The sequence below is a fragment of the Panthera tigris genome, chromosome B4, assembly GCF_018350195.1.
Source record: "Panthera tigris isolate Pti1 chromosome B4, P.tigris_Pti1_mat1.1, whole genome shotgun sequence".
In the NCBI taxonomy this organism is placed as follows: domain Eukaryota; kingdom Metazoa; phylum Chordata; class Mammalia; order Carnivora; family Felidae; genus Panthera; species Panthera tigris.
The window spans coordinates 111,394,671-111,418,092 of NC_056666.1; the positions used below are offsets into that span (position 1 = coordinate 111,394,671).

A 23,422-nucleotide genomic window follows, 5' to 3' on the forward strand; every position below is an offset into this window, starting at 1 on the left:
TATATATAGCATTGACCTACATACCATTAACTTTATGATAATGGTGCAAAACAGCAAAATCAACACTGTAATGTATCGAGTCCTTTCAGTGTGCATGGCACTACAGTAAGATGTTACACCTCACTAATTCCTCTCAATTCTGGACAGTCAGTATCCATTTTACAAAGAGAGAACTGAAACTTAGAGACTTTAAATAACTTACAAAGTTTCCTCGCTCATTCCCACAAAATGTTTTATTGAGAACCTATGAGGAGACAGTCACTGTGATGGGTACTTAATAGAGCATACACAGCACGTGTATAGCCAGGAGTCTAGCCAGGTTTGTCTCACAGCATTGTCTGTGTTTTAACTCTGAGTTTTGAGATGACTATCATTTGGTAGTAATTTACTTGGTAGTAATTACAACACTAACACCAGCTTATAAAGTTGTTTTGGTTGTACATAAAGCAAACTATAGCCAGGATCCTAAAATACTTGCCATTTCTGATATGCCCTTAATTGGCATGCACAAAATACTCTAGTAAAGGCAAATGTATGCTTATCGTAACTACGAGGTAAGGCTTTGGGTCTAAATACTTGTCTGATCACTTTCTAAGTGAATCTCCATTTTGTCCTATGTCAAAAATTTTTTTCTTTGAGTGGGTAAAGAGGAAGCCTTGACTTCTCTTGATGTCAGGTTATGAAGCCCATACTTCCATATAGGCTTTTTTTTAAACATAGTTTTAATTTTTTATTTTTAAAAGAGTATGATCAGGGGAGGAGCAAAAAGAAAGGATCCCAAGCAGGCTCCACAGAACACAGAGCCTGACGTGGGGCTTGAACCCACGAACCATGAAATCATGACCTGAGCCAAAACCAAGAGTCCCGTGCTTAAATGATTGAGCTACCCAGGCTCCCCCATATAGGTTGTTCTAATCTTGTTGTAAGGCAGTACATCTGTCATTTAAGTTTATAGTTATTCAGAGGTGATTTTGTCCTTTTTTAAGAGATCAGTTGCATACCAGAAAGGCACCACATACATATTTTTGGATCACTTTTCCAGTCCTATCAACAGCTTCTGTGACTCTACCTGAAAATGTGAAGTGGGAGGTCTATTAGTTACTTCTGTGGCATTGAACAACTCCCAGATCTTAGTGGAGTGCAACAATAAATACGGGACTGCTCATTAAAGGTAGTTCAACAGGACTTGGCTGAACATGGTTGGGCTTTGTTTAGTTTTGGTCCACATATCTTACGTCCTGGGATCCCAGCTAAAGGAACAGCCACCATTTGGGCATGCTTTCTTTAGTTAGATAGTGGAAGCGAAAGAGTGACCAGCAGGAACACATGATACCTATCATTGGTTCTGAATGGAACCAGCATATTGTCACTTCTCACATGTCCAAGCCCAAAGGCAGTGGGGTAGAGTGTTATATATCACAACAGTGAATCAGAGCAAGGTTGGGAAAGGAAGGAAGAACCATGAAGAAATAATACAATCTACCATCAGCAATTTAACTATTAAGAACCTTTCACTAAAATCTCTTTGATATTATCCAGAAGCCAATAAATTGTTGTCAATTCAGTTTTCTACAAAATAATAAAATTAGCTAAACCAAGAAATCATCTTTGCATTTTATTTTCTATCTCATACTTTATTTATCTTGTAATGCACCTGTGTCCCAATAATGGAATCAATTTAGTAAAATCCATAAATTGCCAGATGTCAAAAATACATCATTGAATCATCTGTAAGGTCAATACTACAAATATGTTTTCTTCAAGGACATTCAGGTCCTTCTTCCCCCACAGATAGGTAGTAATTTTAAGCAAAATGTCCTTGCCCTCCTTTGTTCCCAATGAGAACATAAATTTCTAACATTTACATACAAACACTTGTGCAAGATACAGTGTTTCAAACTTACAGAGACTGGAAGGCTAAAATTTTCTTTCCCATGTTCCCTTAGGGCAAAGTTTTGGCCAATGAAATGTATGTGACATCTGCCAGAAGGAGCTTTGATAAAAGATTTTTTAAGAAAGAAAACAGCTAATCTAGCCTCTTTGACCCATACTCCTGCCTGTCATATGGTGCAATGCCTAGAGCTAAATATGAGCAAGCAGAAAGACACAGGGTCTCATTCCTGGTGACACTGGAAAACCATCATTCCAGTCACTCACTGCTATCTCAAGATTTTATTTTGCATGTCTCCTTCCATACCATAGTTAGAACTGGACAGGGACAATATCATCAGTGCTTAGACAGAGCCTGGGTTTCTTCAGAAGCTCCAATCTGAGGAATCCTTCTCCTGCATCTCATGTTGCTACTTCACCTGTAGAACCCTTTCCTACTTTTCTGGAATTCTAAGTGGCTATCAAGACCTATAAAACGTGGAGAATTCTGGCTGCACAACAAAGAAAACCCTCAAACACACATGTCTACTGCAACAGATTTCAGACACCTTTGCCCTTTTCTTGGTTTGCCTTGGCAAAAGAAAAACTTCACTGCTATATTAATTAGGACTCCAGTTGCTAATGTGTTATTTCCCATTCTCCTCCTTTCTGCACATGTGGCCAGACTATACTCCCTAGCCTCTTACGGTTGGTTGGGGTTATATTACCACTTCTGGACAAGGAGTTGGTAATGGAAATGATGTGTTTCACTTTCTGACTTGGGTTTAAAGCATTTGCTACTGTGAGACCCTCTAAAGCTCTCTCACTTCTCTCTGGCATGACAACTGGCTATATCATTTACTTGAGCTCCCAATTGGTTCTGATGAGCAAAGCTCTCCCTGCCAATCCATGATTGTTATGAAATATGAGAGATAAATAAATCTTTTTTTTTAAGCCATTACAGTTGGGGGTTGTCTGTTACTGGACCATGATATAACCTATTTGGAATCATCCAAACCCAATAAAGGGAACTTCAGCACAAGGGGATATGGATTAGTCCATCGATTCCAAAGAAACTGAGTGTTCTAGCCACTGGCAGGACAGTGATTTCATCTGGGCCTCAAGAAGAGTTAGAACCAAAAACTGAATGTTGCAGAACTCTCTCTTTCTCTGTTGATCATACTTTTCTTGGTCTACTCAGCATCACTTCCTCTCATTGAGAACTTGTGCTCTTCACATGGAGAGAAATACGACCTTTGACAATCTGAGTTTTACAACTCACAGCTTCCATGAGTACAGGAATAGTGACTGAGATTGTCATTCTCTAGTCTCAAATTCCAAACTCTTTGGAAATGTATCTGATTGGGTCACCCTGAGTAACCATTAATTACCTATGTTTAGGAAAATGAGGTCATAGAAGAACATGACATAGATTTGTGTGAATGGAGTAGAAGAGGAAGTATTCCCAGGAAAAGAGAGGAATGTCAGATTAGTACCTCATAAATGTTAAAGTGTAGGATATATAGGTATGTATGTATATGTATATATGAAAAGCATATTACATATATATAAATATATATTTGACTATATATATATATATATATATAGTCAAATTTGTTCAGCAAGATTTTATAGTATTCTTCCTTTAGTCTACATAAAATTGTCAAATTTCTTAGTGGAATATGATATTTCAAGTAAAGAATAAGCAACAAAAGTTAAAGATAAATGAATTATACTAGAGATATGTATTAGTAGGCAACATTGAAAATATGTGTACAAGGTAGGATATATGAAACACATTAATTTGTTCTATGTTTCTTGCTATGCTATTAATTAACATATATGCTTAACTCAGTCTGTGCTAGTTTATTATTTACTGAAATATATTTACTTCAGTCTTTGCTAGGACTTACCACACTGTATTATAAGTGATTTTTCTACTTGCTGTTTTCCTAGAGGCTGTGTGGTTGTTAAATGTGACAATTGTGTCATATTTCTTTCTATATACCAATGTATAAATTAAGAATCTAGAAAAATACTTACTGTAAGAATATATTAATCTTCCTTTTCATCAGAAATATCCGATTTCAAAGTTGAAATAATATACATAGTGCAGATTCTTTTTTTTTCTGACTTTAAGGTTCTTGAATCTTAGGAAGCTGCTCAGATCGACACTTTGTCTTTTCATGAAACAGTGCATATAAAAATATGTAAAAGGTATTTTAAGTTTAGACAGCATTATAGAAGCAAAATCAAGTTTTAATTAGTGTTGCTAATTGAAAGCAAGAAGCAGCATAGATAATCTTTAACAATTACAATAAACTTGGCTTGGGAATTGACATCAACCACACATATTGAATTTTTTAAGATTGAATTTGACTGCAAGTGACAGAAAAACTCAAATAACAGTGTCTTAAAGAAAATAAAAGTTATTTTCTCTCTCACAACACAGTCTGCAAGTAGGTGGTCCAGAGACAGGTGGTATGGCTGTCCGTGGTGTCAGGCACCCAGGCCCTTTTGTTAGTCTGTTCTGTATAGCCTCCATTCCTAAACTCATTTGATTTTCCAAGGGGTCCACTCTTGGCCATGCCGTTGCCTTTCATTTGCATTTTATCTAACAGAAAGGAAGGAAAAGAAGGGTAAGGGTGTTCTGTCTCCTTTTAAGAACATTGCCTGGAACTTGTACATACAGTTTTTATTTATTTGTCATTGGCAAGCACTTAGTGTTATAGCCAAAACTCCAAGCAAAGGAGTGTGGGAAATATAAAATTTGTTCCAGATGGTCATTTACCCAACTGAAAATCAAGAGCTCTGTCACATAGAACGGGAGAGGGGAAAAAAGCATTATGAGGCAACCAGCAGTCTCCGCATAGTTAGTATATTCACTGACAACTTGACTTCTGCCTATTCCCACAATGGGTTCAACATCTTATATACTCAAGTTTCAGCTTTACTCTGGCCTGTTCCCATAATGGACTCACACCTAGTGTACCCGTGACTACAACTTGACTCCTGCTTGAACACGTTATAGACTTTGACTCTGTGCCAGTGATGTTATAGCACATTCTTGCAAAGGTGGGACTGAGGGCAAACATTCTTTCAGGGTATTCGTGTTTCATTAAAAACCAAGTTTTCCTCTGCTCTTAGAAACAGGGTCACAGTGGATAGTTGTGCAGGTTGTGCACACAGTTCAAAAAACAGTAAGGGGCTAAAATCCCAAAGGAAAGAGGTTTTGTATTTCAGATGCTTAGAAAATCAATCTTATTACAATTCTTATCTCAATTCTCCACCCAAATGGACTGTCTTTTTCTAATTTGTATAATTGGACTACATGTGCTGGCTGCAACTTTACTTAGGTGGGATTATGCATGTGTACTTAGGAACTAGCATGATTTTCCAAAGTATGGATTTAAGAACATTAATTCTTCAGAAATATTGAGACTGTCAGATGAGAAAATGTGTTTCATAGTAAAAATGTAAGTCAAACAATATTAAGAACTTTATTGCTACTAGCAAGACTTTTAAGGACCTTTATTATGTTAATCCATGTTTGGGAATATTCAAGGAGGGGATTCTTATATGCAATGATTCACAAGACAGTCATTTCTTTGTAATGTATCTTTCAGGGCACTGTAGTAAAATACTGATTTGGTGCAATGTTTCTGAAGTGTGGCTGAAAAGTCCTCTTCCACACCCCCAAATTTATTTAATTCAGATTCTCCAGATGAAGGCCTTGGCAACCTGTATTTTTTTTTTTTAAGCGTACCTGTTTATTTTGAGAGAGACAGAGACAGCACAAGTGGGGAAGGGGCAGAGAGAGAGGAAGAGAGAGAATCCCAAGCAGGCTCCATGCTGCCAGCACACAGCCCGACACAGAGCTCAAACTCACAAAACCATGAGATCATGACCTGAGCCAAAACCAAGAGTTGGACGCTTAACCGACTGAGCCACCCAGGCATCCCGGCAGCCGTATTTTTAACAAGCAACTCAGACCACTCTTATCATTAAGCAATTTTTGGAAACACTGACTTATAGAAATGCTTTTTCACTAGTAGTACATCAGAATCACCTGGGAAACTTGTTCAAATACACACTTACTGAGTCCCTTCCAAATTTATGAATCAGAGGGAGGAGTGCTTTCTCTCTAGTCATTTCTTCTACTATTCACAGTTAAGAACCATTGTTTTGGACCTAACTTTCTTATTCTTCATATGTTGCTATTGAGTTATACACCAAAGTATGGCCACATGGACATTTTCTTTCTTGGGCCTATTCCTTATGATTTATCAGGTTCTCCTGGGCATTAACTACTTATTTCATGGCCGATGAGAAGGGGACTCGTAGCCATGCTTTATCTCAGAGCAGTTAGGAATAGGAAGATAGTAGGAAAAGGAAAGGCCTTGGCTGTGGAATATAATCGAGCCAGCAGATAAAATATTTAAGAGAAATGAAAAGCTGATTGCTTAAGCATGAGACATTTTTATGGTTCATATGCGTTAAATGCATACAGTTGGCATGAACAGGGTGGCCCATTTTAAAAAAGAGCAACTGAATTAAGTATATTCCCCTGAGTAGAATGTTGTCTGCGTGATCTGTTTTCCAGATGTTTCCATGGCAAATGTTTTCTTAATGTGAAACCCAGCCATAAAAAGCACCTGGGTAGCTCTTCAAGACACAAATCATCTTTTTTTTAATGCAAAAACTTACAGAAAGAAAAAACTGTATTTATTTTAAATACCGGCAAGGATGAGCCTACTTCATATTAATATAAAAATATAAAGTGCCAAATTTGTTTATTTAAACATCAATCTTAATAGGTAAAGAGCTCTACTCATGTCTGTAAAAAACACAACTGTATATAATTTCTACAAGGTCTGCAGAACTGTTGGGCATCCGTGTTTGTGACATTTATTTTCAGTATTAATTTTTCTGCCTGTATTGTGGCTAAGAACGCAGGAATAAAAGGTAATATAGAATAGCAGTCAACACCTGAGGTGTTTGAGGCAAACGATCTGGGTTTGAGTCCTCCAGCGTTTACCAGCTATGTAAACTTAGGCATTTTACTTTACCTTCTGTATTATATTATCCTTATTTGTAAAATAAGATTATGATAGTACTTACCTAAGAAGGTTGTTATGAGAATTAACTGTGTTTACACACATAAACTCTTAAAACATTCATAGTAAATGTTCAATGAAGATTAGAGTCAATACAGTAGATATCTCAATTGGATTTTTTCTTCAGGATTAAAAGAAATCAAGTTCTGATTATTTTGAGCCTGATATTTCACTTTGTTAGAAAATAAAAAAAAAAATGATTTACAAAGGTTTCCTTGGACAAAAGCAGTAGCTAGGAAATGGAGTGATATATCATAAACTCCCACCCACCTTAAATATACTACTTGATTCGTTAATGGGAATACTTAACCAATTTCTTGAATTTGCTGAAATATGTTAGAGGAAAAATAGCTAATATTTGCCATATAGTTTAACTGCAAAATCGCCGGAGAGATTGGATGCTAGGAATGTCCAGAGGATGGAAGAATAAAGAGAAAAGGGAAGGTGAGTGAGAGAAGCGAGCGAAAAGTTTGCAGAGGTGTTAACAGGGAAAAAGATAAGCTACCGATTGGAGATGGGGTATGACTTTGTGCCAGCTGTACACAGTACGGTGGATATTTCTTACAAAAATGTAATAAGAACTTTTCATCAATTCTCATCTAGTCATTAACATGATATTTGCTTTAAGTAAAAGGTACCATATTTTAAATGCTTTGCTCATTTGTAACCCTAGATGGGCAAGTCATTCCAAAAGGCATTTACACAAACATTAATGGCTGGTGAAAGCTCTGTGGATATCTCAAATTTGGGACTAAAAGTTTTTTTGTTTTTGTTTTTTCCTTCAGAGAAGACAGGTGTCTCTGTTAGTTGTCATTCTGTAAGATTAAAGGAAAGAGGCCAGGAATACATGAGTACACATTGGGTTTCTCCCACCCACTTTTACTTTTTCTTCAAATAAACCTTTAGTTTCATGGGGGCTTTGGATTTTTGCATTGGTTTTATTTTCAACATGAAGTAGACATTCATATTTGTTCTTAAAGTATTTTCTTCAAAAGAGGAACACTCTTTTTGTTCAAAGTGTAGAAGAGAAAAATTTCATAAAGAGATTTTTATAAGTGATTATTAGTGCTTTGAAGTTAAAATATTCAGATCAACACCTGATGAAGTTTAAATTGCAGGCAATCTTCTAATAATTCTATGTAAGTGAGAAAGCCAATTTATATTTAATTGGTTTCAAAATCAAGGTCCCTGTAAAGCATACTCCTATCTTATTTTAAATATATTCAAGAAATATTTAAAATAGTAGATCTCAGGGACACCTGGGTGACTCAGTCGGTTAGGTGTCCGACTTTGGCTCAGGTCATGATCTCACTGTGAGTTCGAGTCCCCCATCAGGCTCTGTGCTGAATGCTTGCTCAGAACCTGGAGCCTGCTTCAGATTCCGTGTCTCCTCTCTCTGCCCCTCCTCAGCTCATGCTCTGTCTCACTCTGTCTCTCAAAAATAAATAAATGTAAAAAAGATAGTATATCTCAGTATAGTATCTTGAAACAAAAATCCTAAATGCAGCCCAGATGCATTTACTTTTACATGGCAGACACTCTGTTTCTATAAAGATGCCTGGACATTCTGGATAGAGGCATTCCAGCAAAGTTATAATGGTTTATCTTTTATATAAAATGCACTACAATTTTCACTTGATGTACTCTATATAAAAGAGAAGCTACCTTCTCATGGCAAAAACCTAAAAATAGTGAAATCTTTGAGAGGGCAGGAATTAAAATGGTAGCCTTACCGTTGTGATACTGAAATATTTTCTTTTTTATTATTATTTTTAATATAATTTATTGTTAAGTTGGCTAATGTACCATGTATACAGTGTGCTCTTGGTTGAAATATTTTCTTAGTGTAACTCTACATTTTATATTTTCTCTCAATTGTTGATTACTCCAACTTATCTGAATAATAAGAATTTCTAAGTCATGGGGAGGTTTTCTCAAGTTCTTCATTTTCTTCTCAGTGTTTGTGATTGTGAAGAGTGTTGGACATTTTGTCAATAAGTGATTTCATTTCATATATGATATATTTCAATGTGAAGATTCCCCTGAGAATTCATGGTCATTAAAATAAGTTGGAATCCTTTTTTAATTAATTTGGTCAGTTTGAGAATTTATGTGTTGAATTTATGTTAAATGAGTTGGAGAGATGTATTTCCTATTTTTAGACTCATATCAGCTCTGCACAGAGTATGATCCAAGATTGCCTTCCTGGGCTTTCTAAAGAGCTTCACAGGGAATAACAGAGTGTCCACCTTGGAAAACAGGAAGCTAGAGTTGTCATATCCTTCCATGTTGCTGGTGGCGGCTACCACCCCTTTTCCTTACGTACTCTAGAGCCTATCTACCTGGGTTCAAAATCTCGGCTTTGTTTCTTATTCAGCTATGTGATCTGGGCATTTTGATGGTCTTTTCTTTGGCTTTTTTTTTTCATTTGTAAAGTGGGGTGGTAACTGTACCTGCCTCATAAATACCAAAATAGAGATAAAGATTCTATAAAGCTTGGAAAATAAGAATGGGATAAATGTCAGTCAATGTTATTATCATAGATATTATTAAAAGAAAAACTTCATTGAGAAGTCATGTCGTATATTTGCCTCCCTTCTGCTCCTATTCTTGGATTCAACAATGCCCATTCTCCATCCAGTTAGCTCTTTTCCTAGGTTTGGAGCCTGTTTTTTAATCACCTTTTTGACACATTATTCTATTCCTCATGTATCCCAGCTTTTACCACAGCACCCACTGATTTTTTTCTTTGTTTCTCAAGTTTACCTATCAATGTTTCCTTAGGTCCCACTTTTAGGATATTGATACTGACCTCGGTCTCACCTGGATTTGCCACACCTTTGCTTGGGTTGGACTCTTAGTTTTGTTTTATCCCAAGCATTTCTGTTTTGTCCTAAAGTAATGTTAGGGCAAACTCCTTCTTTTCTGAGGTCTTCCCTCTTTTACTCAAAGCATTACATGAGATGAGGATAAAGAGACAGCACAAAGCAATGTATTATTTTGACCTATCTTCTTTCATATTGGGACACGAAAACTGTATGTCTCCTCAAATTCTCTGAGTTTTTAAAATTTTTCTGTCTTCTTGGCATACTACTCATACTGGGTCATCAATCTTCTCTTCGTCTTGGGTAAAACACCTCAAAGTTCCTGGCTTCTTAGCAACAAAGGGACTAGATGCAGCCCAGTTGTTTGGGAGTTGTATCTTGACAAACGAGAAGTGAAAGGTAAAAGGACATTGGACAGATACATTTCTCTTTCTTACTGTACTTGATGGACTAGTCTGAGAGGCACTTCTTCCTTGCAGCCCTTTTCAAGAAGAACCACATGCTGAGCAGAGACCTGCTGAGAGATCCTTTCTGTCTTTTCACAGCTTGTCATGAAGCCATGGCTGTAACAATGACACATCACACTGCATTGCTTTGCGTATTTCTTTGTTTCACTTTGATTTCTTTTATCTTACCTTCACCCCCCTGGGCCGGTACCTCTCAAATATACTGGCATCAACTTCATCTTCATCTTTGCTTTCTAAAGGAGCCAGCTAAGACACTCTTGATGTCGTTCTGGAATAAGTTTTTATTTTTATTTTGCAGAGAAGCTTATCATTGGGATTCTTTCTTTCCATCTAACTTGGGAGGGTATGTGTGTGTGTGGGGGGGGGGGGGTTACGATGTTCAGTACTTCAATCCTGCCTGAATCAACTGGCAAGAGCATTGCTTTCTTCCAACTTTAACTTATACATGCCTTTTTTTTCTGTATGACCTATTGCCATTGCCCCTTCCTTATCATTTGAATAGTGGATTCTATTTTGATTTTTCTAGGTGCAACGTCCTCTCTTGTAGGTGGGGAAAGAGTAAGAGCTCCCCTTTTCAGTACACAGTCACGCCCCCAGTAGCTCCATCTTGTGTCCTTTCCACACTTATCAGTCTAAACTTCTAAAAAGTCATCAGTTGGACACTAGATTTGTGGATTATACATCTACTTTTTTTTTTTTTTTTTTAACCACTGTATACCTCACTCAATACTGCACACCTCACCTTTCAGACTGGTAAAAATATGTAAAGCTCTACATAAATAACTGATTTATTAGGTCTGCACATCTCACCTATTAGTCTTTCTATAAAATACTGCATATATATTATTCATTACTGTGAAATTATCTTATTTTCCATTAAAAACAGAGACAGCCATATTGGGTAAGAGCCTCGTTTCTCATCTCAGAATTTGATGTAACTCTGGACTATTTTATTGTTTCTTTGTGTGATTTGGGGAAAGTGTCTCAACCTCTCTAACTGCAGATATCATAATCTGAAAAAAGGATTATAAAAATATAGTCCTTCTTCATGAGGTTGTTTGCAAATTAAAGAGAAAATTTAAGTCTTATAAATGCTTATAGAGCATTTATATATAATAAATGGAATTCTAGTCCCTGGGGATAAAACCACAGTATCCATAAAAATACTTGACTGGCCCAAAGTAAACAATAAATGATAGCTATATTATTGTTAACGTCATCTTCTACTACCCCAAATGACTTTTATTTCACTATACTGTCTAGCCTATTGTTAGGTCCTGCCCTCAAATAATAGAGGATCTTTTTTAGCAATACCAAAGTAAAACCTTGGAGGACCTTATGTCTTTCTCTTTTGTTGTTCTTTGTGTTCTTCACAATGTGCATATGTATCCAGATTCCAGGTCAGAGAATTTTCTTTCTTGGATTTTTTTCCCCAAGAAATATAGTAAGATATGATTATGAATGCTCGTCCATCTTTTTAAGTAAGCACATCCTTTATTTTGTGTGTATTATATGTGAGGCACAGTTTTTTTGTGTGTGGGGGAGACCTCAGTGACCAACAATAAAAACAAATCATACCTCTCATAGAGATTACATTGTAATAGGGGACACAGATTATAAAAATAAGCATAATGAATAAATGTATGTTATGATATATGTCCAAACCTTTTGACTGTACCTCCCTAGATAAAAATTATAAATATACTCCCATGTATATCTACTATTTAGAAATTATATCCATGCATTACTTTATTAAAAGATACTAAATTTTACATTGAAAAAAAAGATAGAACCAATTTTGAGATGAAGATCTAATTTTTTTCCCTTTAATGAATGGATTATCTTTCACACCATCTCTGATTTGCACATCTTGCTTTAAAGATCAATTTGTTGACTACTGAAGATGAATCAAATATTTCTTTAAAGGTAAAAAGGATTAGTTGACAGAAAAAATGACAGGCCAATTCTTAGCATGAAATGCATGATACTTACGTGATTTAGGAAAAAAACTATCCTAAACAATACCAAACAAAAATACTACAGAAGTTAGTGATTCAGGGTATTTTGAGTGATGGCCTGCCAGTTTCTGAAACCAATATGATTTTTAAAAATAAATTGCTAAAATTTTACGATGCCGGTTTCACATTTCTAGGGTTGCTGTAAATAGATTTCATACTCCAAGTTTCATTTTGTATATTCTTGTTCCATTAATGGAAAATAAACCTGCTGTTACTTTATATGAATATCTTCCCTGAGAAGTAGAGTGTGGCTCAGTATTGACTGTCAGGATAACCTATGTTTAAATTACTGTGATGAGATTTCTTGCTGATGCATTTATCACCATTTTGTGAAAGTGGCAGTTTTAAATATTAAAATGTCTCTGAAGTGACATGACCATATTAATCTCAAATTTGTTAGACCTGCAACCAAAGTCCACATGAATTTCAAAAGCTATTTTATCGTACACTTAACCCAGTGCCACTTTGAAGAAGTGAAGAATGAATAAATGAAGACTGATACTCATTCTTATAAGTAGCATCCAATTATCAGGGAGAATTACTGTTGGTTCTATCTCAGAATTTATCCAGGATCAGATCACGTCTCATCACGTCTGTCACTGGGTCCAGGCCACCAAAATATCTTGCCAAAATTAAAAAAAAAAAAAAAAGAAAGAAAAGAAAAAAAGAATATTGACAATTCTCCTATTCTCTCTGCATCTGCTCTAGTCCCTAATCTCCATAATGTAGCTTGTATATTACTTTAGAAACAGAGGGGATCACATCATGCTATCTCAAAATTCTCCAGTTGTTTCTTTCTATGTCACTTAGCATATAAGCCACCTCCTAGAAGGTCGCACATGATCTGATCCACATTACTTCTTTGTCCTCGTTGCTTCCATTCCCCTCCCCTTTCCCACGCTATACCTCACTCAATCTCTCCCCAGTGGTCTTCCTGGTGTTACTTGAAGTTGTCAAGCGCAATCTTATTTCAGAGTTTCCACATTTCTACTTTTTTGTCTGTTTGCTTGGAATGCTTGTGCTTTAGATAATCGGTACAACCCATTATCTCTCTTTACGTCTCCACACGGATGACTTCTCAACCACTTCGTCTCAAACCATCAGTCTCTAACTTCTACCCAGCTTTATTTTTTAACATTTATCAAGCCGTGACATATTATATATATATATGAATATACATAAGTGAGTGTGTAGAGTTATTGTTATTTATTCGTTGTTTCCATTATGTGAAAGTATAATTATCCAAAGTTTACAAAATATGACTCTCAGACAAATATAAAAAGAACACATACCAAAAATGTTATCTTCTTTTCGTTATTGTTGCTGTTAATAAGACAACCAGTATATTGTTAAAATCTGTTCAAAAGTGTTGGGTGAAACCAGGCACTTAATAAAGAAATGTCAGAACAGGATTGCTGGGTTACATACAGAACTGATTAATATCTTACAGGGAAATAAAATATAACCTTTGGCACCATCTATTCCATTGGACAGAAATTATTTGATCTCTACTGGACAAAATTTACAAATTAACCTCTGCTCCAACAGAGTTGTAAAATAGCTCAGTTGATGGTAAGTCAAGCTCAGAAATATATTGAAAGGACACTTAGTAATCAATTTTGCCTATTTCCAAGTTGCAAATATTTTTTTGTCTTCTACAAGTTAGATAATTTAATTTTTTTTGCTGTGTGTATTATCAAATCTTTCAACAATAATGAGAAAATAGTATTTTTTGGTCTTCAGTTAGGTTCTCCAAGAAGCAGATCTTGAGGCAAGTATTTGAATGCCTGTAGTTTGAAAAATGATCCAGAAAAACTAATAGGGAAGTGAAGAAGTGAGAAAGGGAACAGAAGAAAGCCTAAATGACTGTGACATCAGACAAGTTTTCAATCTAGAAAATGGAAATTCAGTCCCATGGTACAACATAAGAGATATTTCCAGGAAGCAGCCTTTAGGAAGTGAGTCACAAGGAGATATCAGAGGGACATTGGCCTATCTGCTATGTTGTTCCATAGAAGAGTGTCGATTGAATGAATGAATGAATGAATGAAATGTTTCCAAAGATCTTATAATAAAATAAAAGGGACAAGGTAAACAAGCATAGGAAATAATATGAAAACCTTGGAAATATATAAGTTTTAATGCCTAGGTGGTAAAATAGAAAAAAAAAAGATTTGGTATCAGACTAGGTTTAATTATGTCATCTAGCTATATAACCTATACCAAGTGACTTAACTTCTCTAAGTTTTTATTTTCTCCCCTCTAAAATTGGGATCATTAATCTCAATTCTTCTGTTATGAAAGTAGCACCAAAGTTCAAATACATAATTACCCCTAGAGGATAGAACTTATACGAACAAAAGCTGGACTCTCTTTAAAGTGTTAACATATCTAAATGGAGAATATGACGAGCTAGATGTGTTTGGTCATTCATAGACTTTGAAAAAAGTCTATGAAGAAAATTTCCAAAAATCATCTAACTTATTACTTCTTTGGTTTGACAAGAGACTCAGAAGCTATATTTCTGATTATGATTATCTTCCAATGCACATGTGCTTCCAATGAAAAGCTGTGTAATATCAATAAGAATATTTTGTTGCTAATGAAAAAGTTTTATATGTTAATAACTTTAAAAACTGGAATTTTTGTTTGTTTCTTTGAGACTTAAGAACATACAATGCTGAGGTTAAGAGCTGAACTTTGCTAAATGTCATCCTGTGAGAACTTTCAGGAGACAAAAAACCACTTTGCTTTGTGCCTTCATTAAAAACTTCAACAGCAAACAGATGCAATGTCCAAGAAATGAGACATTCTCCCAATTTAGGAACGAATGGATGGAGAAGATACCTATGCATCCCAAGGAAAAGATGTAGAAAAAAACATCAACATTATTTCACTTGAAATGAGACAAGTTAGACTCAGTAATTTCGACTTCATTTGGAGGTAAGCTGAAGAGGAAGGGAGAAACCATCATAATTACCCAGAAGAATCTCTAGTTGCAAAGGCAGATCCCATGAAGAAATTCTCAGGAAGGAAAACCAAGAGGAGAAGGGCACCCGGAATTTTAGTTGCAGATTCTGTTCCCAGAGATGAATGAATGAAGTCATTATTCAAATGTATTGATAACAGGTATACATTATCAAATATTCAAGAATCTGTTGCCTAATAAACCCTTGAGCTCTTCCTGAAAAAACAAATAAACAAAAGAAAAAAACAATGAACTACAGACTGATCATAGTCATGCTCTAATGTAATGATGGTCATTGGGTCTATTTGAACAGAGCACTAAGTCAAGATATAGGCAAGTATGGTTACAGAAAATAATTATTATAAATGTTGACAATTTAAAAATAATAAAATAAAACCAAAACTCATTATATGAAGGGCTAGTGGAGGGAGGAAGGGTGAGGATAAAAACTTCTAGTCTGGCTTAGCAGAATATAACTGTTACCCAAAGTGGAAAAATCAAGAAATATAGGTGAAGTTTGCCACTTAAAACCATCAACCAAATATGTGAATGAAAACTCCATTCCTCATGGGAGTGATGGCAGTCATATTATCTAAAAATAAAATGAATTAAGAAACAGTTTTACATATGAAATATAAAGTTTTAAAGGTAACTAATATAAAATATAAAATAGATTATAAAATAATCCAAATTACCATTAGAAAAATCACTCAGATCCAGAGGAAGAGACTTTTGTCTGTTTGGTTCGTGCTTATTTGAGCACTTAAATCAGTGTCACCCACAAATAGTAAGCACTTAATAAATATTTAATGAATGCATTTATAAACAAGACAAAACAATGTCAATTCAGTTAGCAAAATATAGAAATTGGATTATTAAAGTAAGAAAAGATAAAATGGCATGCTAATTAAAAGTCAAGAAACCGGGGTGCCTGGTTGGCTCAGTCAGTTAAGCAACAAACTTTGACTCAGGTCATGATCTTGCGGTTCATGGGTTCAAGCCCGCATTGGGCTTTGTGCTGACAGCTCAGAGCCTGGAGCCTGCTTCGGGTTCTGTGTCTCCCTCTCTCTCTGCCCCTCCCCTGCTCTCTCTCTCTCAAAAATAAATAAACATTAAAACAAATTTTAAAAAAAGTCAAGCAACACATTTCATAACAAGATGGTAAGTGGGACAAACTCACCTCCTAAAATTAGTCTCAGAGTGAGTCAAAAATCAAAACCTAATGATATCCTGTCTCATTAAGAAGGTATCTAAAACAAAACAAAAAAAATGCTAAAAAGATAAAAAGAGAACAAGGTGATAGCTTAAATATGGGGAGGGAGGTGAGGAAAAGAAAGACAATTAAAGATGATTCAACGTGTCATTATTGTATTTGTTCTTTTTTAACCTGGGCCATTTAGAGGATCACAGTACTATATATTTAGAAGGGAAGATGATCTACCTTGATGTTCTAGAATTATCAGTACTTTCTTTTCTTTTTAATTTTTTTGATGTTTATTCATTTTTGAGAGACAGAGACAGAGTGCTAGTGGGGGAGGGGCAGAGAAAGAGAGACACACACACACAGGATCTGAAGCAGGTTCCAGGCTCTGTCAGCACAGAGCCCAAATGCAGGGCTTGAACCCACAAACTGCGAGATCATGACCTGAGCCAACGTCAGACGTTTAACTGACTGAGCCACCCAGGCACCCCATCAGCACTTTATTTTCCACTACTGAGTTATCTTTGCCAAAATTCCTTTGCCAGCAGTATGTTTCCATGGAAGAAAAATTGCTTCTTAAGGTAGGATTTTTTTTTTAATATCACAAGCTCCTTTCATCTCTCTCTTCTTCCATGACATACAAATGTGAATTCCATAGTGTCTTACTGTATACCAAGAAACAAGTGCAGTATTTACAGAAATTACTAAAGGAAGTACGTTTGTTCAATAGATAGGAATTGGCTATTAAGAGCCAAGCAATGTTCTAGGCACAGGTAATAAAAGCATGAAAAAAGGCACGGTTACCGAGGAACTCACGAACTATTAGGAGAGTTGACGTGCAAATGGACCTGTGTTTCAGTCCAATAAAATAAACGGGCGATGGCAGTGGACACAGAGTTCCAGGGTGATGGCAAGAAGGGAGCTTGTTAAAAGCATAAGCAGGCTGGGGACCAAGACTGTTTTCAGAAATTGTTATCCTGACCTGCTGAAGACTACAGAGAGAAAGAGAAACAGAAAGCCTGAAAAGGAGTAGGAGAAATGGAGAAAGGAAAAGAAAAAGATTGTCTAAGAGAAGCTGGGTTATTATAAACCAGCTAGGACTTTAGGGACATCATAGTTCATCAAATTTAAATTATCCAAAGTACTAATTGTCATTATTACTATCTTTGCCAACACAAAAAAGAAGAAATCTAAATGAATTCTGTGATTCACTTGATAGTTTTCAAAAATTGGAAAAAAACTGCATGGAAGCAGTTCCAAAATGAAGCCTTAAGACAATGAAAATCTCACCTGTGCTCCCCCCATGCTGTGTTTAGAAACTTATATACATAAAAAAAAAAGAAAGAAAGAAACTTATATACAATATAGAACAAGAAGGTCTATACAGAAGACAGAAGGAAGCTCTTTGGACTGTTTTGCATATTGGATGCCTTACTGAGACTAGCATTTTTAGCATCCTATCTTACCTGAGCTTGCTTTAACTTTCAACTTTTCATATGGCTTTTTTTTGATGCATTTTACTCCTCTGTTTCTGAAATGTTTCCTCTGTATAAAATATAACCAACAATTTCTGTCTCCTCCTGTTTTTTTTTTCTTTTCTGGAAATAGTTTTAACTCTTTAAAGCAAAGCAACACTTTTTAAATAATTTATACTGTTAAGGATTTTGCTATTTAAAATATTGTTGAAAAAAATAAAATATTGTTGAAAAACACAATACAGAGAAAATATTGAATATTTATCTTTTTAAATTGCTTTTGCTTTTCTGGGTCCTTTGTTTTTCCACATCAATTTTAGATCAGCTTTCCAATTCCTAAAACAAACAAACAAACAAACAAAAAACCCAATAGGTCTTTTACTGGAATTGTGTTAAACCTACTAATCAATTTAGGAAGGATTATATATTAATAACACTATATATCTCTACTTATTTAGATATTTTTTGCTTTCTCTCAACAATGCTTTGTGCTTTTAAGTATAGAAGCCTTGCATGCCTGTTGTTAAATTTATACCTAAATACTTAATTCATTTGGTACTATTGTGAATGGTATGGTTTCTTTAATTTCAATATCTGAATGCTCATTTTTAGTAAATAAAAATACAATATATATTTTTAATGTTTATTTATTTTGGAGAGAGAAAGGGTTGGGGGGAGGGGTGGTCAGAGAGAGAGAGAGGGAGACAGAGAATCCCAAGCAGGCTCTGCACTGTCAGCACACTGGGGCTCTAACTCAGGAACCATGAAATCATGACCTGAACCAAAATTAAGAGTCAGATGCTTAACTGACTGAGCCACTCAAGCGCCCCTAGAAATTTTTATATGTTAATCAAATACCTACAAACTTGCCAAACTCACTTATTAGTTCTAATAGCTTTACAGATTACATCAGATTTTGTAGAGATTATATTTTATTAAGTTTTTTTATTTTAATTCTAGTATAGTTAATATAGAGTGTTATATTAGTTTCAGGTGTACAATATAGTGATTCAACAATTCTGTATACATTGTTCAGTGCCCATGATGATAAGCGTACTCTTTAATCCCCATCACCTATTTCTCCGTCCCACCACCCACCTCCCCTCTGGCAACCATCAATTTGTTCTCTAGAGTTAAGAGTCTGTTTCTTGGTCTGTCTGTCTCTTTCTTTTTGCCTTTGTTCATTTTTGTTTGTTTCTTAAATTCCACACATGAGTGAAATTGTGTGGTATTTGTCTTTCTCTGAATGACTTATTTTGCTTAGCATACTACTGTCTAGCTCCATCAATATTGTTGAAAATGGCAAGATTTCATTCTTTTTATGGATGAATAATATATATATATTCTTTATCTGTTCATCTACCAATGGACATTTGACATTTGGGCTGCTTGCACAGTTTGGCCATTATAAACAATGCTGCAATAAACATAGGAGTGCATATATCCTTTGGAACTAGTGTTCTTATAATGTTTGGATAAGTACCCACTAGTGGCATTACTGGATCATATGTAGCTCTATTTTTAGTTGTTTTTTTTTTTTAATTTTTTTTTTTAACGTTTATTTATTTTTGAGACAGAGAGAGACAGAGCATGAACGGGGGAGGGTCAGAGAGAGGGAGACACAGAATCCGAAACAGGCTCCAGGTCCTGAGCTGTCAGCACAGAGCCCGACGCGGGGATCGAACTCACGGACTGCGAGATCATGACCTGAGCCGAAGTCGGCCGCTTAACCAACTGAGCCACCCAGACGCCCCTCTATTTTTAGTTTTTTGAGGAAGCTTCATATTCTTTTCCACAGTGGCTGCACCAGTTTACATCTCATCAACAGTGCATGAGAGTTCCTTGTTGCTTCTTGTGTTTTTGAGGTTAGCCATTCCAACAGGTGTGAGGTGATATCTCATTGTAGTTTGGATTTGCATTTCCCTGATAATGAGTGATGTTGAGCATCTTTTCATGGGTCTATTGCCCATCTGTATATCTTCTTTGGAGAAATGTCTGTTCATATCTTGTGCCCATTTTTTAACTGGATTATTTGTTTTGGGTAGGTGTTGAGTTATACATAGAGTATTATGTTGTATGTGAATAAAGAAAGTTTTATTTCTTCCTTTCTAATGTAGATGTCATTTATTTCTTTTCCTTGCTTTATTGCAAAGACTAGAATCTCCCATACAATATTGAATAGAAGTGATGAGAATCAACTTCCTTGTCTTGTTTCTGATCTTAAGAGGAAAGTATCCAATTTTTTTTACTCTTATATGATTCCAGCTGTAAGTTATTCATAGATGCCCATTATCAGATTGAGATTGAGGCAGTTCTCTTATATTCTGAGAGTTTTTAAACTCAGAATACATGTTGGATTTTTTAAACTATTTTTCTGCATCTATTCAGATAATATGTTTTATTTCCCTACTAATGTAATAAATTATGTTGATTCATTTTTTTAATGTTTATTTTTGAGAGAGAGAGAGAGAGAGAGAGTGAGCACGTGTGAATGCGAGGTGGGGGCAGAGAGAGAGAGGGACAGAGGATATGAAGTGGGCTCAATGCTGACAACAGACAGCCCAAATGTGGGACTGAACTCTTGGACTGTGAGATCATGACCTGTGCCGAAGTTGGACACTTTACTGACTGAGCCACCCAGGCACCCCTGTTGATTCATTATTGAATGTTAAAAATCAATCTTATATTTCAGGGATGAATACCACTTAGTCACAGTATGTCAGTTGGATTTGATTAGCAAAAACGTTGTTTAAAAGTGTTGCATCTATACTCATGAGAAGTATTGGTTATTGGTATGTTGTGTTTTTATTTTCATTTGATTCAAAATGGTTTTCAGTTTTCATTTTTTTCTCTTTGATCCATTGGTTATATAATATTGCATTACTTAGATTACAAATATTTAGGAATTTTAAAATATTTTTTATTGATGTCTAATTTAATTGTGTGTTGTTTTATGACCTGGAATTAAATTTGCCATATAAAATGCAAGATGTTTAGTCAATCTGAATTTTAGGTAAACACTGAATATTTTTTTTAATTTTTTAATATTTTTTTTTATTTTTTATTTTTTTAATGTTTATTTATTTATTTATTTATTTGTTTTAATATATGAAATTTACTGTCAAATTGGTTTCCATACAACACCCAGTGCTCATCCCAAAAGGTGCCCTCCTCAATACCCATCACCCACCCTCCCCTCCCTCCCACCCCCCATCAACCCTCAGTTTGTTCTCAGTTTTTAACAGTCTCTTATGCTTTGGCTCTCTCCCACTCTAACCTCTTTTTTTTTTTTTCCTTCCCCTCCCCCATGGGTTTCTGTTACGTTTCTCAGGATCCACATAAGAGTGAAACCATATGGTATCTGTCTTTCTCTGTATGGCTTATTTCACTTAGCATCACACTCTCCAGTTCCATCCATGTTGCTACAAAAGGCCATATTTCATTTTTTCTCATTGCCACGTAGTATTCCATAGTGTATATAAACCACAATTTCTTTATCCATTCATCAGTTGATGGACATTTAGGCTCTTTCCATAATTTGGCTATTGTTGAGAGTGCTGCTATAAACATTGGGGTACAAGTGCCCCTATGCATCAGTACTCCTGTATCCCTTGGATAAATTCCTAGCAGTGCTATTGCTGGGTCATAGGGTAGGTCTATTTTTAATTTTCTGAGGAACCTCCACACTGCTTTCCAGAGCGGCTGCACCAATTTGCATTCCCACCAACAGTGCAAGAGGGTTCCCGTTTCTCCACATCCTCTCCAGCATCTATAGTCTCCTGATTTGTTCATTTTGGCCACTCTGACTGGCGTGAGGTGATATCTGAGTGTGGTTTTGATTTGTATTTCCCTGATGAGGAGCGACGTTGAACATCTTTTCATGTGCCTGTTGGCCATCCGGATGTCTTCTTTAGAGAAGTGTCTATTCATGTTTTCTGCCCATTTCTTCACTGGGTTATTTGTTTTTCGGGTGTGGAGTTTGATGAGCTCTTTATAGATTTTGGATACTAGCCCTTTGTCCGATATGTCATTTGCAAATATCTTTTCCCATTCCGTTGGTTGCCTTTTAGTTTTGTTGGTTGTTTCCTTTGCTGTGCAGAAGCTTTTTATCTTCATAAGGTCCCAGTAATTCACTTTTGCTTTTAATTCCCTTGCCTTTGGGGATGTGCCGAGTAAGCGATTGCTACGGCTGAGGTCAGAGAGGTCTTTTCCTGCTTTCTCCTCTAAGGTTTTGATGGTTTCCTGTCTCACATTCAGGTCCTTTATCCATTTTGAGTTTATTTTTGTGAATGGTGTGAGAAAGTGGTCTAGTTTCAACCTTCTGCATGTTGCTGTCCAGTTCTCCCAGCACCATTTGTTAAAGAGACTGTCTTTTTTCCATTGGATGTTCTTTCCTGCTTTGTCAAAGATGAGTTGGCCATACATTTGTGGGTCTAGTTCTGGGGTTTCTATTCTATTCCATTGGTCTCTGTGTCTGTTTTTGTGCCAAACGCTGAATAATTTTTGAGTGTAAGTATATTTTAAGTATAACATGGGGCATAGTTATACTAAAAAAATTATTTGGGTAAAACAAATGAAAAGACAGGTCACAGACTGGGAGAAAATATTTGCAAAAGACATATCTGGTAAAGAACTGTTATCTAAAATATACAAAAAAAAATCTTAAAACTCAATAGTAATGAAACAAATCATCTGAATAAAAAATAGGCCCAAGACTTTAACAGACATTTCACCAAGAAAGATATACAGGTATCAAATAAACATATGAAAAGATATTCCATACCCAATGTCATTAGAGAACTATAAACTAAAGCAACAATGACATACCACTACGTATCTATTAGAATGGCCAAAATTCAGAACACTGACACCACCAGATGCTGGTGACGATGTGGAGCAGCAGACACGTTCACCATTGTTGAGAATGCCAAATGGTGCACACGCTAGGAGAGACAGTTTGGTGGTTTCTTAAAAAACTATACATATTCTTATCGTAAAATCCAGCAATCTCACTCCTTGGTATCCCGTAGGAATTAAAAATTTATGTCCACACAAAAATTTGTAGAAGGAGGTTTATAGCAGCATTATTCATCGTTGCCAAACTTGGAAGCAACCAAGATGTCCTTCAGTAGGTGACAAAGAAACAGTGGTACATCCAAACATTGGAATGTTATTCAACGCTAGGAAGAAATGAAATATTAAGCCATGAAAAGACATGGAGGAACCTTAACCGCGTATTAGTAAGTAAAAGGATCTGATCTGAAAAGCCTACGTACCATATGATTCCAACTACGTGGCATTCTAAAAAAGGCAAAACTGTGGAGATAGTAAAAGACCAGTGGTTCCCAGGGGTTAGTGGTGAGGAAGAGATGAAGAGGTAGAACACGGAATTTTTAAGGCAGCGAATACATTCTGAATGACATTATCATGGTGGCTACATGTCATTATACACTTATCCAAACCTATAGAAAGTACACCACCT

The 23,422-nt window shown here is 35.8% G+C and overlaps 1 long non-coding RNA gene across 8 annotated transcripts in view; it reads left to right on the forward strand.

Annotated features, from left to right (window-relative positions):
- LOC107179968 overlaps positions 1 to 23,422 on the forward strand; it is a 225,957-nt gene that overhangs the window by 3,913 nt on the left and 198,622 nt on the right. The gene's annotated exons all lie outside the window — the stretch shown is intronic.